Here is a 17,075-nt window from a genome sequence, read left to right as displayed (position 1 = left end):
TGCAGCCGCCACTCTTCAAGACTCGGGTGAGAGGTTTCCCGGCCTGGGCAGCTCTCAATCACCTGTTCGGTACAGAGCAGGTATGTTGGGTTCTGCCAAAGCCGCTTCCAACTTTTCTGTCTGGGCCCGGAGAGCAATTGGCGTGAGTACACAGTGTCCGGAATCCCAATCTGCCTCGGATGCGTGGAGCTGGAGGAAGGAGTTTGGAACAACTGCGGAATCCCGGTCTGGGCTACTCTCAGACGTTTCCTAAGGTTCCTTTCTCTTGAGCCCCCTTCTGACAGCCCCCAGGGGTATCTAGGGTGATCGGTAGATGAATGGCACTGAGGGAAAGCCCCAATCACATTTGCCTCCGTATGTGCTGTGCAACACTCCCAACCTCACATCCATTCCTCCTGGATGCTCCCCTTCCTTCGCAGGTCAGAAATGTGAGCAATTCAGGTTGCAGGACTGAGAAAGGCATGAGATAATTAGAAAAATCTGCCCAGGTTCCCTAGGGTGCATAGGTAACTTTCACTAGTCTGTTTTACCGCCCCAATGTTTAAAATGTGCTGTGTTCCTTTAGCTGCTAGAGAGGCATTTTTAGAATCAACTCCTCCGGTAATCTGCTACCTTACAACCAGTAGATATCCCTTAACCCTTAGGCGGTTCCTTTAGTCTACAGAGCAAAGGCAACAAAAGAGCACACGATTCTCTTTTGCAATGGGTTTTTAGTGGCCGGGAGGAAAGCAGTAAGGCCCTTAAGTCTGAATCCTCCCAGGGTCTCTGGCACAGGGCCAACTGAGACCCTAGCACTTTGCTAAAGGGGACCAGAAACCCCTTGGCAAAGCCAGGTGAGAGACAGGTTTTCTGGACTGTTTAGGAAGCCCAAGGTTAGGGAGACGTCCCTAAGGAGAACAGTTTTCTCCAGCGCAGCGTGGGCGCCTGAGTCCTGTTTTCTTCTCACTCAGACGGGAGCTTCTCTCTCCAATACGCCAGGTGCACCACTAGCCTGCGTATTGAAAAATTGGGATAGATTTGAACCTCAGACGCTCAAGAACAAGCGCCTCATTTTCTTGGCCTGGCCTCAATGCAAACTCCCTGACGGAGAAACCTGGCCACCAGAGGGAAATATCAATTTTAATACAATTTTACAGTCTGATAAAATTTACAAAAAAGGAAATGGTGTGAGTTGCCGTATGTTCAGATTTTCTTTGCTCTAAGGGATAAATTATGCCAACAGTGTAAAGTAGACTTAGCTATGATATCTGCCATGAAGATAAAAAAAATCTTGGACTCACGGAGGAAAAAGAATCAAGAGAAAAATTTGGGCTGATCAAAGTACATACCCCCTTCCCCCTTCAAGACCTAAGGCAGATAAAAACTGACTCTACTGGAAGGTTAGGAGATATGCAGATTGCCTGGGATCGGATCTATCCAAAGGAGCTAATCTTGCAAGTGAAAGGGAAACCGAGGAATTCCCAGCAGCTGCCAGAGCTATTTTCGCTTTGGGGAAATTTCCTCATTCTTTCCCTGCACTGTAAGGATTACTCCACCTGAATGCAGTAAAGTCACACTGAGACCCTTGATTTTACACCTATAGTTGCCCCTATGTGAGAACATCTGGTCCACTCATGGGGAAATCTAAGGTGCCACTGATAGGAGTCATAATTAAATGGAAGTTCAAAACCTGGAGAGATAGTTTATTATCTGGTCTGTTTTAAAGGTTATTATAGATTGTTTCTTGGGGATAATCTAGGTTAAATGTGTGTCTAAAAGATGATGTTTCATTGTAACAATCTGGTATCTAAATGAGTTTGAAGCATTGCATAATCTTGCAGTTAAAAGTTGGGGTTAGGTAATTGATTAGTTTGATTTCAGATAATTCATGCCTGAGAACTTAAATACTTAGGATAGAAAATTAAAAGAACTCTACTTCCAAGTTGGCAAGTAACTCCCAATCATTTATTTTTATTTTTTTCCATCAATTTTTGAACTGGGTAGCCTAAGAAGATTTCACTAGGTGTCCCAATGCATTAACTTGGGCAGGGATAGTAAATTATATGGTATCTGTTCCCCTCAGTGAGTAAGATTTAGGAAAAAAATGTTGAATTGGAACGTTGGTCTGGCTTATTGAAATAACATTGAATAGCAACAATCTTAAATTTTTAAAGCTTAATTTTGGATATACATGGTAGTGTGTGGTCCTTTTTAAAATTTTTTCAGGCGATTTAATGTAACTTAATACTACTTTAGGACCTTCAGAACAAAGAAAGTGACTTAATGATCCTAAAAAAATTTCTTCTGATGGTAGCTTTTATATTATTAAGATCCTATTTTCAGTTTTGTGTGAGCAAGTTTTTCTAGTGTAGGAAAATGTAAAGGTATGAAATTTTGTAAATTGTATCTTAAACTTATATCATAATTTTCAACATCCAAACCTGAAAATTGTGACTTATGGTTAAAATGCCTTAGGAATGAGGTTTCTGCTCAGAATTCCAGTTTTCCCAGTTCCTTCCAGACCTCAGCCAGGACTTAAGTTGATATGCAAATAGAAGAAGCCTGGAGCTCGGTAGGAGACAGATCTGAGGCCCAAGGGAAAAAAAAAGAGTAAAAGTGTCTTTTTATGGGATGGCATTTACTAATTACTGGCCTGTCAATTTTTTGTAGGACTTTTGCCTTTTCTTAGATTCTGTATTTTTTTTTTTTTGAGCTCATGATTTTGATCCTACAGACAAGTTAATGTTTTTCTGATAAGTTATATTTTTGATCAACTGGAGTTTTTTTAACATTGCAATGAGATTTCACCTGAGAAAGCTGCAAGGCCTTTACTATTGTGTTGTGTTACACTTGTGTTACGTGTTGTATGTCTGTATGTCTGTATGTGTGTATGTCCATATATCATGCAGTGATATGACAATTGATAGATATATGAGGAGCGCTCATGAAAAATTAAAAAAATGGATCCAAATATCTTTGATTCACGTGATTCAAATGGCTCAATTTAAATTTGGTAAATAGATAAAAAAGAGGTCTTAAATTACGCTTATAAGTTTTTCTAGGTGTTCAAAAAAGGCCCTAATAAAATGTTAAATCTGCTTAAATTCAAAAAATTTACAAGTATTTTTTCAAAATGTGAACAGAAGGAGGTTAACAGATAAAAAAAGAGGAACTAGAAGGTTCTAGGTATGGATTTAATAGAGGGAAAATGTGTTTCTGGATAAGAGTCTATATGATTAAGTAAGAGGGTTTAAGTAAGTGATATAAAAGTCTGTGTAAGTTTCTTATAAGTGTAAGTTTTTGAGCAAGTAATCTTAAAGAAATTAAACAGCTGGTTAAACAAGTGCTGTTGTTTTAGAGAATTGTGCTATGTTATTTCTTTAAAAGCTAAACTTGGTTAATATAAAAACATCAATGTAATTGGTGCCATTAATGTGTTCATATCTTCCAGGTATACAAGTCTATAAGGTAGAAGCTTTAGAAAGAGCATTATATCAAGCTGGTGTTCTAAAGTTGTATGGTAATTTTAGGCTTAAAAGAAAAACATGTTGGAAATCTATTTATATCATTTGTGTTCTATAACTGTACTTGTTATCAATAAGTTATGTAAAGTTCCATGTTACGGGCTGGGGATGTGGCTCAAGCGGTAGCGCGCTCGCCTGGCATGCGTGCGGCCCGGGTTCGATCCTCAGCACCACATACCAACAAAGATGTTGTGTCCGCCGAGAACTAAGAAATAAATATTAAAAACTCTCTCTCTCTCTCTCTCTCTCTCCCTCCTCTCTCACTCTCTCTTTTAAAAAAAAAAAAAAGTTCCATGTTACTTTTTACACTGAGATACAATTTAAATGTATTCTTAAGTTAATGAGAGCCTAATCTATGTAAAGGTTTTATTGCAGAACACAAAAGTACTTTGCTACTTTTCTACAAAAGGTTAAAAGCTTTCAGCCTTTCTTTTTTTTTTTAAAGAGAGAGTGAGAGAGGAGAGAGAGAGAGAGAGAGAGAGAGAGAGAGAATTTTTAATATTTATTTTTTAGTTCTTGGCGGACACAACATCTTTGTTGGTATGTGGTGCTGAGGATCGAACCCGGGCCGCACGCATGCCAGGCGAGCACGCTACCGCTTGAGCCACATCCCCAGCCCCATTTCAGCCTTTCTTTAATTCATGTTTTAGATGTGATATTATGTTGTGTTTGCTCAAGTTCACAACAATTTATGTAGGCTTTGTAAAATGATGTCTAAAAAGCAAAGATCAGCTTCAGAACTATAGTATTTAAAATTTATGAAGAGCCCCACCTTACTTGAGATAAGGCTCTATGTCCCATCTCATTGCATGTGAAAGTGACTATGAAAGAAGTAGGCCAGATTTCAGTACATTTAAAGTTGTGTCCAAAGGTTAGTTTTTGTCATGATTACCAGGATCTCAAACGGGGGATATACTCCACCAAAATTCAAGGTAGCTATTACATGCACTAAACGTTTTTACTCTTGATAATTTTATTTTGTAGTTTTCTTAAATGGTCTAAAGATTGCCTGTTAATGTTTTGCAAAGGTACTGATTTAAGAACACACAACCTGGGTTAATTTAAGATAAGGAGTTATCACCTACAGGAGAGAGACATTAAAGCCCAGTACTCTTAGTATAATTCTGTTGAAACTTATTTGCTGGATGTTTAAGATTAAGTTTTAAAATTAAAGTTAAATCAAAAGGGCCAAGAAAACCAATATTTGTCTCTTGCCCTCTGAGTCAGTCCAAATCAGGGAATAGGGGACTTCTCCAAAGAGCTTTGCAACTCTAGGCCACATAACCTCCTGATCAGGGAGATTAATGAGACCAATGGAGGACAGAAAGCCAATCAGTGCATTTGCTGTGAAGAGGAGGGTCATCAAAAAAGGGAGACATCCCTGATGCTACTGAGGGAAGCCACATGGTCAAGCAAGGCCTGGACCCATCCTAGCGCAAATGGCACTAGCAGCACAAATGGCACTAGCAGAACTGAGAAGCTGCTGTAAGTTCCCCGAGGACTCCCAGGGAAACTCAGCTGACTGTTAACAATAGATAGAAACAAAAGTCAGTTTGACTTGCTTCATCTTAAACACTTAGCAAAGACAGTCAAAGCCAAAACACAGCCATTCCTATGCATTTTAAATAATAATAGTTAAATGTAACTTCCATAAATAAGTAAACTGGAGGCTGCAAAAGAGATTCTCAGACAGGAATGCCTGATAACTATCAAAAGGGACTGCCAGAGTAGTTTTTAGTTTAAAGCCTTTATTTCTAACCTACACAGGTAGGCTTGGTGTTTACTAGTATGATTATTCAGCCGTAATAACAGAATTAAAGGTCTCTCTATTAGACACAGAGGTCATACTAATAAAAGGATTTTTGCAAGATCAGATGACATTAAATTATTAAACTATATCTTAAGGGAAAGGACATCTGTAACCCTAAAAGTTAAATGTTGTGTTTACATCCCTGACATTTCTGGCAATGTGACAAATATCCTTAAAGATTTACATGCTCAGATAGAAGCCATGTCCTCAGCAACTTTGTCATGGAAACAATATCTTAGCTCCTGGTTCTTGGTACTTCCTGGTGAAAAACATTGTTAGTCTTTGTCTTTGCCATCACACTCATTGGCATATTCCTGTGCTATGGCATTTATTGCTGCATCAATATTGTTCCAGTACTAATGAATTCTTGTTTCTCTTATAGGCCACCCACCACTCAAATGGCCCTCCAGCCTATTACTTCTCAATCGGACTTTTATCATGGACCACTCAATAGACCCGATTTTTTTTAAGGGGGACTCCAAACTGCTTGCCCCGCACCATCCCTTTTCAGCCTGAAGAAGCCAGAAAGATCTTATTCGCCCCCCTTCCTTACAGCAGTAAGTAGTTCCCAAATTAGAGCGGGGAATGAAGCCAGATTTAAAGTTAGGTAGTCAGTGTAGTTAGATAAATATGGTCTAATACAGAGTGAAATCTAAAATGGAGGCCATGATGAGAATGATTCCAGGAAACGCAGGACAACTCATGGAATGTTAATGAAGTCCAGGAAAAAGCCCAAGGCCAGAGCCCATCCCAAAGAAGTGTTAATGAACAGCCCCCAGCAAACTTGAAGGTGCTGACTCAGAAGCCCTTCCTGACCAGATTACTTCTTTGGCCCACCTGTGTCCCACCCCTCAGGCCTTCCCACCTACATTCCATCACCAAAACTATAAAAAAGGGAAACAACCGCACTTCCATGGATTCCACCTCTTGGGTCCCCTTCTTCCTCTGGGAGAAGTCTTTTCTGCTGTCCTTTAATAAACTTCTAATTTCTACTCTGACTTTGCCTCGGCGTGCTTCTCTGGTGTTATTCTTCAACATTGGGGAAGCAAGAACTTGTCACCGGTCAACAGCGGTAACACCTTGATTCTTATAGTCAATGAATAAATCAGATTTGACATACATGGGATTAATCTTCATAAATATATTTGTTAGAGGCATCTGATTAATTTACAAATTAAAATGCTAACTGTTAAATATAACATCAAGTACACTTCTTGAATTCCATGGGATGATATACTTGAACATTGTGTTTTCATGATTCTATGTATAAAGGGTCCAAAAATTTCAAGTTTCAATTAAAGTACTGTGAATAACAAAGTACTTTTTCTTATTAAAATGGAATAATTTGTCTAAATTCAGAAATTTTATAAGGGTTGTTTCAGAGCGTGAACCAAAAGAAGGGTCAACAGATAGGAAAGAGAAATTAGAAGGTTCTAAGTATGAAAATACATTTAGTAGAAGGGAAAAGAAGATGTTTCTGGCTAAGAGAATCTTGTATGATGAAATAAGAAACATGAGGATCCATTCAAATAAAGGTGAAAATCCAACAAGTGTATCTGTAACTAAGTTGGTCACATGTATGTGGAAGAATCAGTTAAAGCTATTTAAGTTTCTTTCCAAAGGTCAAATATCAATTATTGAAATAAAACCAAGGTTTAAAATATAGGTTAACCTGACAAAGATTTCTTAAAACATTAATTTATTATTTTTTTGAGGGAGAGAGAGAGAATTTAATATTTATTTATTTATTTACTTTTTAGTTTTTGGGAGACACAACATCTTTGTTTGTATGTGGTGCTGAGGATCGAAATCGAACCTGGGCCGCACGCATGCCAGGCAAATGCGCTACTGCATGAGCCACATCCCCAGCCCAAAACATAAATTTATTCTTAACACTATGTCAGTTAAAGTGTTATTCTTTAGAGCACCTTGTCTTAAAGGAATCAAGCTTACATAGCAACAATGGTCATTTTCAAGTATTACACTACATTACAGAGTCTACATTTTTCTTTAAAAGCTAAACTTGGGGTCATGGATCAGTAGTAGAGCACTTGTCTAGCATGTGTGAGGTACTGGGTTCCATTCCCAACACCACATATAAACAAATAAATAAAGATCCATCAATAACTAATAAAAGGGCTGGAGTTGTAGCTCAGTGGTAGAGCGCTTGCCTAGCATGTGTGAGGCACTGGGTTAAATTCTCAGTACCATATATAAATAAGATCCAAATACAACTATTTTTTTAAATAACTAATAAAATATTTTTTAAAAAAGCTAACCTTGGTTAATATAAAAACATCAGTATAGCATTCTACATACGTTCATATCTTTCAGGCATCCAAGTCTTTAGAGCAGGAGGGTTAAAAGGACATTTACCAAACTAATGTTTTCCAAACTAAAATTGTCTGCAATGGTAATTTTAGGCTTATAAGAATAGCAAATTTGATTGGTGATTTATTTATATCATGTAATGTTCTGTAACTGAACCAAAATCCTATGTTACTTTAATGGTGAATGTTTTCTCTGATAGAAGGTGACTGACTCATAGTGAGGTAGGGAGGGGGGAGCATGGGAGGAATAGATGAACTCTAGATAGGGCAGAGGGGTGGGAGGGGAAGGGAGGGGGCAGGGGGTTAGCAATGATGGAGGAATGTGATGGACATCATTATCCAAAGTACATGTATGAAGACATGAATTGGTGTGAACATACTTTATATACACAGATATATGAAAAATTGTGTTCTATATGCATAATAAGAATTGTGATGCATTCTGCTGTCATGTATTTGAAAAATAAAAGCAATTAAAAAATCTTATGTTACTTTTTACACTGGAGTAAAAAAGTAAATGTATATCTAAAAGATAATGAGACCCTAATCTGTTTAAAGGTTAATATAGTAAAACATAAAAGCATTTTGTCACTTTTCCATGCAAAAGAAAAGTTAAAAGCTCTCTTGGGGGCTGAGGTTGTGACTCAGTGGTAGGGTGCTTGCCTGGCATGTGTGAGGCACCACATTAAAAATAAAAAAGGTATTGTGTCCACCGAAAATTTTAAAGAATTAAAAAAGAACTAGAACATTTTACCTAAGATTTGTGAGGAGTCCCGCCTTACCTGAGATAAAGCTCTGCCACCCACCTTACAGCATGTCAGAATGGTTCCAAAACAGGTCAGCCTTCAGCTCATTTAAAGTTATGTTCAAAGGATTGATTTTTATTATAAAGATTACTGTGGTCTCAAACGGGATATAGTGTATAACTCCGCCAAAATTCAAGATAGCTATTGCACAAACTAAACATGTTTTTACTCTGGTTGATTTCATTTTGTACTTTCCTTGTGAACTCTATAACTATTGCCTGTTAATATTTTGCAGAGGTATTACTTCCAGAACACACAGCCTGGGTTAATTTGAGATAATAAACCATCACCTACAAAGACAGACAGGATGTAAGGCTAACTTCCAGTACTAATACGGACCCCAATTAAATAAAAGGGGTAAATGACTGTAGGTAATGCACGTTAAGGGTAAAGCTCAATTCTCCTACTTGAAGACTAGTGAGACTGGATTGCTGGATGTTTAGGACCAAGGCTTAAAGATCAAGGCTCAAACAAAATGGCCAAGAAAACCAATATTTGGCTCCTGCCCTCTGAGTCGGCCTGAACCCAGGGAACAGGGAACTTCCCTAAGAAGCTTTGCAACCCTGGGCCACATGACCTCCCAATCAGGGAGATTAATGAGACCACTTAAGAAGGAAAGCCAATCAGTGCACCTGCTGCAAAGAGGAGTCATTGGAGAAGGGAGATGTTGACAGCCACAGCCGAAGGGGCCCCAGCAAACTTCCAGCTGCCAGCAAACTTCCAGCTGCCAGCTGATTGGCTCCTCTGCGGTGATGCTCATTGGGCTGTTTCCCCGCTCTTTCAGACCACGGAGCTGCTTATTGGGGGACTTTTTTGGCTCCGCCCACGTGACCCAGCCAATTGGCCTCAAGAGCAGCAGGAGTGGGAGGTGGAGAGGCTTGTGTTGGGGAGAGGGGCTTGAGGGAAGCCGGTGGTGGCAGTTGGGCTCTGAAGGTTTTTCCTGAGGAGCTGTGTGGTTTGGTGTGTGTGTTCTAAAAATAAAGTTCGTTTCTTTTGACAAGTGGCTCCTGAATTGTGCCCAGCCAGACTTCGGCATTTGGTGGGCTGCATTGGGAATAGGGAACTAAGGGTAAGTGCTAAGGTAAATTGCTCGCCCCTGAGGGCAGGGCGAGAGGATGAGTAGCCATTCTAAGTTTCCTCTTTAGTTTTGCTTCATTTTTGTTTTAAGTTGCCTGTCCCTGGAGATGAGTGATACGGAAGAAAAACCTCTCACATCTGAGGAAAAACTATTTGCTTCTGAGGAACAGATAGGGAGAAAGGACGGATGCACATGTCAGGAGGATAGAAAGGCTGATAGAATGATTTTGTGTGGTTCCATTTTTATTTCATTCTGTCTCAGTTTTGTTTGGCGTCATCTTGTTGGGTTATATTATAGTAGAAATATGGGATCAGAAATTAGTAAAAAACAAACCCAATGAGTGTTAAGTAAATTCTTAGAGGAAGGAGGCATCCCAGTAAAATCAAGAGAAGTCAGGGCATACGTTGACACAATACAAAAATGTAGCCCATGACTTTTTTTTTTTTAAAGAGAGAGTGAGAGAGGAGAGAGAGAGAGAGAGAGAATTTTTAATATTTATTTTTTAGTTCTCGGCGGACACAACATCTTTGTTGGTATGTGGTGCTGAGGATCGAACCCGGGCCGCACGCATGCCAGGCGAGCGCGCTACCGCTTGAGCCACGTCCCCAGCCCTAGCCCATGACTTTTTAAAGAGGAGTTGTTGAATATATCACAATGGAACCATCATGGTGAAGATTTAAAAAGAATAGAAAAGAAAAGCCCAGGAAATCTGCCAGTTGGCACATTGACATTGTGCGTTGGTATCTTGTTTGCTTAGTCCAAAGCCTTCAGTTCAGACAAAGGTAGAAGAAGGAGAAGACATATTGATTCAAGTAAAAGAGAAGGTCTCTCAAGTTAGTCAGAAAGAGGAAAAGATTCAAGTAAAAGAGAAGGTCTTTCGAGCTAGTCAGACAGAGAAAGGAAGTTTAGAGCAGAAACAGCCATCAGGGGAAAAGTTACAACAGGAGACTGCTATTATCACCTTTCTATCACCAGAGGGCGTAAGTGTCCAACCAACAGCACCACCTCCATATGCTGGGAGGCACCCAACCCCCGCAGTTGATATTTGGGATCCTGAGACAGGATCTCAAAGATTAGCATGACCTGTATTTGAGGCAGGAGGGCAGTGAATTCACAATGCTTTAAATTTCAAAACAGTGAAGCAGCTAAAAGAGGCTGTAACATCCTATGGTCCTCAAGCACCCTTCACTGTAAGCATGGTCGAATCCATTACCAACTTGAACATGATGCCAGGAGATTGGGCTAATATGTGTAAAGCTGTGCTAAATGGAGGACAATACCTGTTATGGAAGGTTGCCAATGAGGAATTTTGCAAGGAGACGGCTAGGCGAAATGCAGCAGCTGGTTATCCTCAGAGAAATCTAGATATGTTGTTAGGAAAGGGACCTTATGAGGGTCAGCTTCAACAAATTGCATATGATCCTGGCATATACGCACAAATTGCTGTAGAGGTAATTAGGGCATGGAAGACTTTACAAGGACATGGAGGTTTACAAGGTCAGTTATCTAAGGTAATACAAGGAGCTAATGAACCTTACGCTGAATTTGTAGATAGGCTTATTCAAACAGCTACCAGAGTTTTTGGGAATACAGGTCAAGCAATGCCATTAATAAAACAACTGGCTTATGAGCAAGTGGATCGTTGGTGCAGAGAAGACATTAGACCATGGAAACATGAAGATTTAAACACCTATATTAAATTATGTAGAGACATTAATGAACAAGAGCAAGTCGTGGCAGCTGCAGTAAAACAGGCTTTAGATGCCAGGCCAAGAACATGCTACAATTGTGAACAAACAGGACATTTTAAAAGGAATTGCCCCATAGGAGGAGGGTTTAACAAAACTAGGTATCAAAGGAGTAGAATACTGGGTATTTGCCCACGATGTCATAGAGGGAGACATTGGGCTAATGAATGCCATTCTCAAACCACCATAGAGGGTACTCCATTATCAAAAAATGAACAAGGACCAGGTGTTTATCCATGATATCATGGAGAAAGGCATCGGGCTCCATTGCCAAAAAATGGACGGGGGGGGCCCAATGCTCTGGGGCCCAAGACCACAAATATATGGAGCACTGGAGGAACCCAGCAACCCCATCAGGGTAGTGCCCAGGACACATTGTCCATTAGATCCCTCATCAGACAAATGAGAGGGAGTGAAGGATTGGACATCTGCGCCTCTGCCAGAGCAGTACTAACTCCAGAGATGGGAGTTCAAATAATTCCCACAGGGGTAAAAGGACCTCTTCCCAAAGGCTTATTATTGGGACACCGCTCTTCTACTCTAAAAGGACTTATGATAAGTCCTGGGGTATTGATCCAGATTATGAAGGTGAAATAAAAATTATAGCCAGTTCTCCAAAGGGTATATCAGTAATTTCACCAGGAGATAGAATACCACAGTTATTAATAATACCCAGCCTACATGATAAATTTTCCACTCGTACTGTAGAAAGAGGTTCCAAGGGATTAGGCTCCACTGGTGTAGATTGGGCTATGCTTTCTTTAAATTTAGATTCTCCCCCAATGCTAAAACTAAATATTCAAGGACATGAATTTAATGGGCTACTGGATACAGGTGCAGACCTTAGCATCATATCTCATCAAGAATGGCCAAAACATTGGCCATTACAACAAGCCACTCAAACGCTTCGAGGCCTAGGAGTGGCAACTAATCCCCATAGAAGTGCAATGGTATTAGATTGGAAGGATCCTGAAGGATGTGAAGGAAATATACAGCCATATGTATTGGATCATCTTCCTGTAAATTTATGGGGACAAGATGTCCTAGATCAATTAGGTTTGACATTAACAAACAACATAAACCAAAACCAAAATGCACCCACTATTATGACTAGACAAGGTTTTAGGAAAGGAAAAAGATTAGAAAAACAAGAATAAGGTATAGCAGTACCAATACAAATAAATCAAGGAACGGACAGACATGGGTTGGATTTTCAGAAAGGGCCACTGAGACAATAAAAATTACTTGGAAATCAGAAAGACCAGTATGGGCTCCTCAGTGGCCCCTGACTAAAGAAAAGATACAAGTAGCCCATGACCTGGTCAAACAACAATTAGTGGAAGGACATATACAACCTTCTGTATCTCCCCATAATACTCCCATTTTTGTCATCAAAAAGAAATCTGGTAAATTGAGATTATTGCAAGACTTAAGAGCCATTAATAATGAGATGGTTATTATGGAATCTGCTCAATCAGGGATTCCTCAATTGTCTGCTTTGCCAATAACTTGGTATGTTTTAGTTATAGATATTAAAAATTGTTTTTTTTCAATTCCAATTCATCCTGAGGATAGTCCACATTTTGCATTTACTATCCCTGCACTGAATCATGAAGGTCCTGATCAGAGATATGAATGGAAAGTACTCCCTCAAGGGATGGCTAACAGCCCAACTATGTGTCAAATTTATGTTAACAAAGCAATCCAGCCACTTAGAAATCAAAATCCTGAACTACAAATATTTCACTATATGGATGATGTATTATTAGCACACAAAGATAAAAACACATTGCTAGAATGTTATGCCACACTTACAAACTTATTAAAAATTATAATCTAGAGATAGCAATAGATAAAGTACAATTAAATTTTCCAATTAATTATTTAGGAGTTCTATTATCCTCAACCATGGTCCGTCCACCAAAAATTCAAATACGAGTAGATCAACTCAAATCACTTAATGACTTTCAAAAGTTATTAGGAGACATAAATTGGATAAGGCCTTATCTAGGTATACCAACAGGAGAGTTGGGACCTTTATTTGATATCCTAAAAGGTCCATCAGATCCAAATTCACCCCAAATGTTAACGCCTGAAGCAAGAAAGGCATTAAAAATCATTGAAACATATATGGAAAATATGCATTTGGATAGAATTGATATAAGTTTGCCTTTATTTTTTTTAATTATACTACCAACAAAAAATATTCCTACAGGAGTATTTTGGCAAGAAAGTCCATTATTATGGATACATTTATCTTATTCTCCTAACACTATTCTTCCTAGGTATCCTGAGGCTGTAGGACAATTAATACTCAAAGGAATAAAAGCAGCAAAGGGAGTGTTTGGAATTTCTCCCAATAAAATTATTACTCCATATACTATGAATCAAATTGATGAGTTAGCTAATGAGTTAAATACTTGGGCAATAATCATGTGCAAATCTAATGTTTCATTTGATAACCATTTACCATCTAATCCTTTATTGTCTTTTTGGTCATCGCATCCTGTAATTTTTCCAAAAATGACAAGAAAAACACCTATCATGAATGCTCCAAATATATTCACTGATGGGTCAAATAATGGTACAGCAGCAATAGTTACATCTGATCAAACGTTTACATTTTTAGTACCCAAACAATCAGCTCAAAGCGTAGAACTTAATGCAGTATTACAAGCTTTTGTGATGTTTAAAGATTCTGTATTTAATTTATTTTCCGATAGTTATCAGTATATAGTTAATGCTATAGTATCCCTTGAAGATACTGGTAGGATTTCCCCTTCCTATAATGTTTTCTCTTTGTTTTCCACTATACAAAGTCTAATCTGGGTCAGAAAATATCCGTTCTTTATAGGACATATCAGGGCACATACAAGATTGCCTGGAGCCCTTAGTTTGGGCAATGATTTACCAGATAAAACTACACATGACATACATATTTTCTCTACACTAGAAGAAGCTACAAATTTTCATAAAAAGTTCCATGTCAATGCTAATACTTTACAAAAGCATTTTAAAATAACTAAGGAACAAGCTAGGCAAATAATAAAACAATGTCAAAATTGTGTGACCTTTTTACCACAAGTTAATCTTGGAGTCAATCCTAGAGGATTGATACCTAACCATATTTGGCAGATGGATGTCACACACTTGCCAGAATTTGGAAAATTAAAATATTTGCATGTTACAGTTGATACTTCTTCTGGATTTTTGATGGGCTCCCTTCATGCTGGAGAAAAATCTAAAGATATTATAGCTCATTGCTTACAAAATTTTGCCACTGTGGGCGTTCCAAAATAGTTAAAAACAGATAATGCCCCTGGTTATGCTTCTACCTCTTTTAAACAATTTTGCTCAACCTTTGGCATTACTCATATAACAGGAATCCCATACAATCCACAGGGACAAGGCATAGTTGAAAGAGCTCATCAAACTATTAAAATGTACTTATTAAAGCAAAAAGAGGGAATTAGGAAGGGGTATATATTCCCCCAAAGATAAACTTAAAATAACCCTTTTTACTCTAAACTTTTTAATTTGGATTCATCAGGACTTAGTGCTGTGGAAAGGCATATGTGTCCAAAAAATGTACATAAGCCCAAAGTACTTTGGAAGGATATTCTAACAGGACAATGGAAAGGTCCTGACCCAGTAATTGTCTGGAGTCAGGGTTCTGTTTGTGTGTTTCCACAGGGAGAACAGCAGCCGATTTGGATTCCAGAGAGATTAACCAAGGTCCTGACCCAGTGATTGTCTGGAGTCGGGGGTCTGTTTGTATGTTTCCACAGGGAGAACAGCAGCCAATTTGGATTCCAGGGAGATTAACTAAAGCAATTTCTACAGACCAAAAAGAAGATGATTTGGCTAAAATCCATAACAGCTGATATCCAAAACTCCAGTTTGACTATCCTTACATCTGCGACAGAACCAGGATGCTTTTTTCAATATCTATTTTATTATTGCCCTTTCCCACATCATGAAGTTCTATTTTGTTTTTTGAGCTTATACAGACCTAGGTTAATGTTTTGCTGATCAGTTCTATTTTTTGACTATAGAGTTTTTAAACATTGAAATGGAGATTTCACCTGTAAAAAGTTATAAGGCCTTTACTATTATGTTATGTGTTGTATGTATTATATTATGTGTGCACACTTGTGTTTTGTGTTATATGTTTGTATGTACATATGTCCATATATCATATATGATGTGCGCTCATGAAAAATGGATCCAAATTTTTTTTTTATTTACGTGATTTAAATGGTTTAATTTAAATTGGGTAAACAGTTGTTGAGGATTGTTTTAATATGTTAACAAAAAAGGAGGTTAACAGATCTGTTTGTTTACTTTCATCTTTCCTTTTCATTATATTTAATAATTCTGTTCAAGATAATGTAAATTGTTAAGAAAATTGTTTTCTTTTAGTGCCTTCTGGAATGTTACATATTTTTTTCTTTAGCCATTATTGCTAGAATTCCTATCTTCATCCCAGTGCCGGTGAAGGCAAAGATGAAACCAATCTACAGCTTCTGCAATAGCCATCACTGAACTGCTTGCAGAACTTGCCTGGACTATGTATCACTTGTATGCATTGTGAACTCACTTGTATGCATTGTGAACTATCTGTTGGTGCAGCGATTTGTGGTAGTGTTGGGGTATTTTTGCTGATGGTTTCATCAGTGGTACAATTTTTCCAAAAGGAGCTGTCAATTGGCTTGGTGTATCTTCCTTCCTTCTGCTTGTCATGGTCGTTCAGCAAAAATTTGGGGGCCAACAGAGGTGAGGCAAAGAACCTCACCCCCCACTGGTACAAAGACCTATCCATAGGTGTGGCTATATGCTGGACTGGTAGTCAATGACGGGTAAGATCCAATTGCAATGGTACCAACCTAAGACTGGAGGCTGACGCCTTGAGGTCAGCTCATCCGATAACAGGTAAGGACCATATGTACTATTGGACAACCTAAGGCAGGCACAGTCCCTAAGCCACATGCTTGTTGTTTAAACAGAGAGGGGGAGGTGTTGAGAGCCACAGCCGAAGGGGCCCCAGCAAACTTCCAGCTGCCAGCAAACTTCCAGCTGCCAGCAAACTTCCAGCTGCCAGCTGATTGGCTCCTCTGCGGTGATGCTCATTGGGCTGTTTCCCCGCCCTTTCAGGCCATGGAGCTGCTTATTGGGGGACTTTTTTGGCCCCACCCACATGACCCAGCCAATCGGCCTCAAGAGCAGGAGGATTGTGGGAGGTGGAGAGGCTTGTGGAAGCCGGTGGTGGCAGTTGGGCTTTGAGGGTTTTTTCCTGAGGAGCTGTGTGGTTTGGTGTGTGTGTTCTAAAAATAAAGTTCATTTCTTTTGACAAGTGGCTCCTGAACTGTGCCCAGCCAGACTGCAGCAGGGAGACATCCCTGATGCTTCCCAGAGAAGCACCTCATCAAGGAGGCCCTAACCCACCCTGGCAAGCAAATGGCTAAGAGGGCCAAGAATCTGCTCTACGTTTCCCAAGGGTGACCCCTGTGGGAACTCAGCTGACTCTTCACAGTGGACAGGAACCAGGTCCATTTGACAGGCTTGGTCTTAAACACCTAGAAAAACAGCTATAACCAAAGTACAGCCATACCTAGGCACTTTAGGGGAAAAAAAACAGTTCTTCTAAATAGAACTTAAGGTGTATCTCGTGTCAGTCCCATGGCCTTGATGTCCCCAAACTTTAGGTTTTTTTCTTTGTGAGGCTCATACTTATCCCTGCCTACCAAAATTAAACTGGCCTCTGTCCCTTAGTCTCCCTTATTCCTCTGACTGACATTTA

The sequence above is a fragment of the Urocitellus parryii genome, chromosome 1 (assembly GCF_045843805.1).
Source record: "Urocitellus parryii isolate mUroPar1 chromosome 1, mUroPar1.hap1, whole genome shotgun sequence".
Taxonomy (NCBI): Eukaryota; Metazoa; Chordata; class Mammalia; order Rodentia; family Sciuridae; genus Urocitellus; species Urocitellus parryii.
This window is presented reverse-complemented; position numbering follows the sequence as displayed.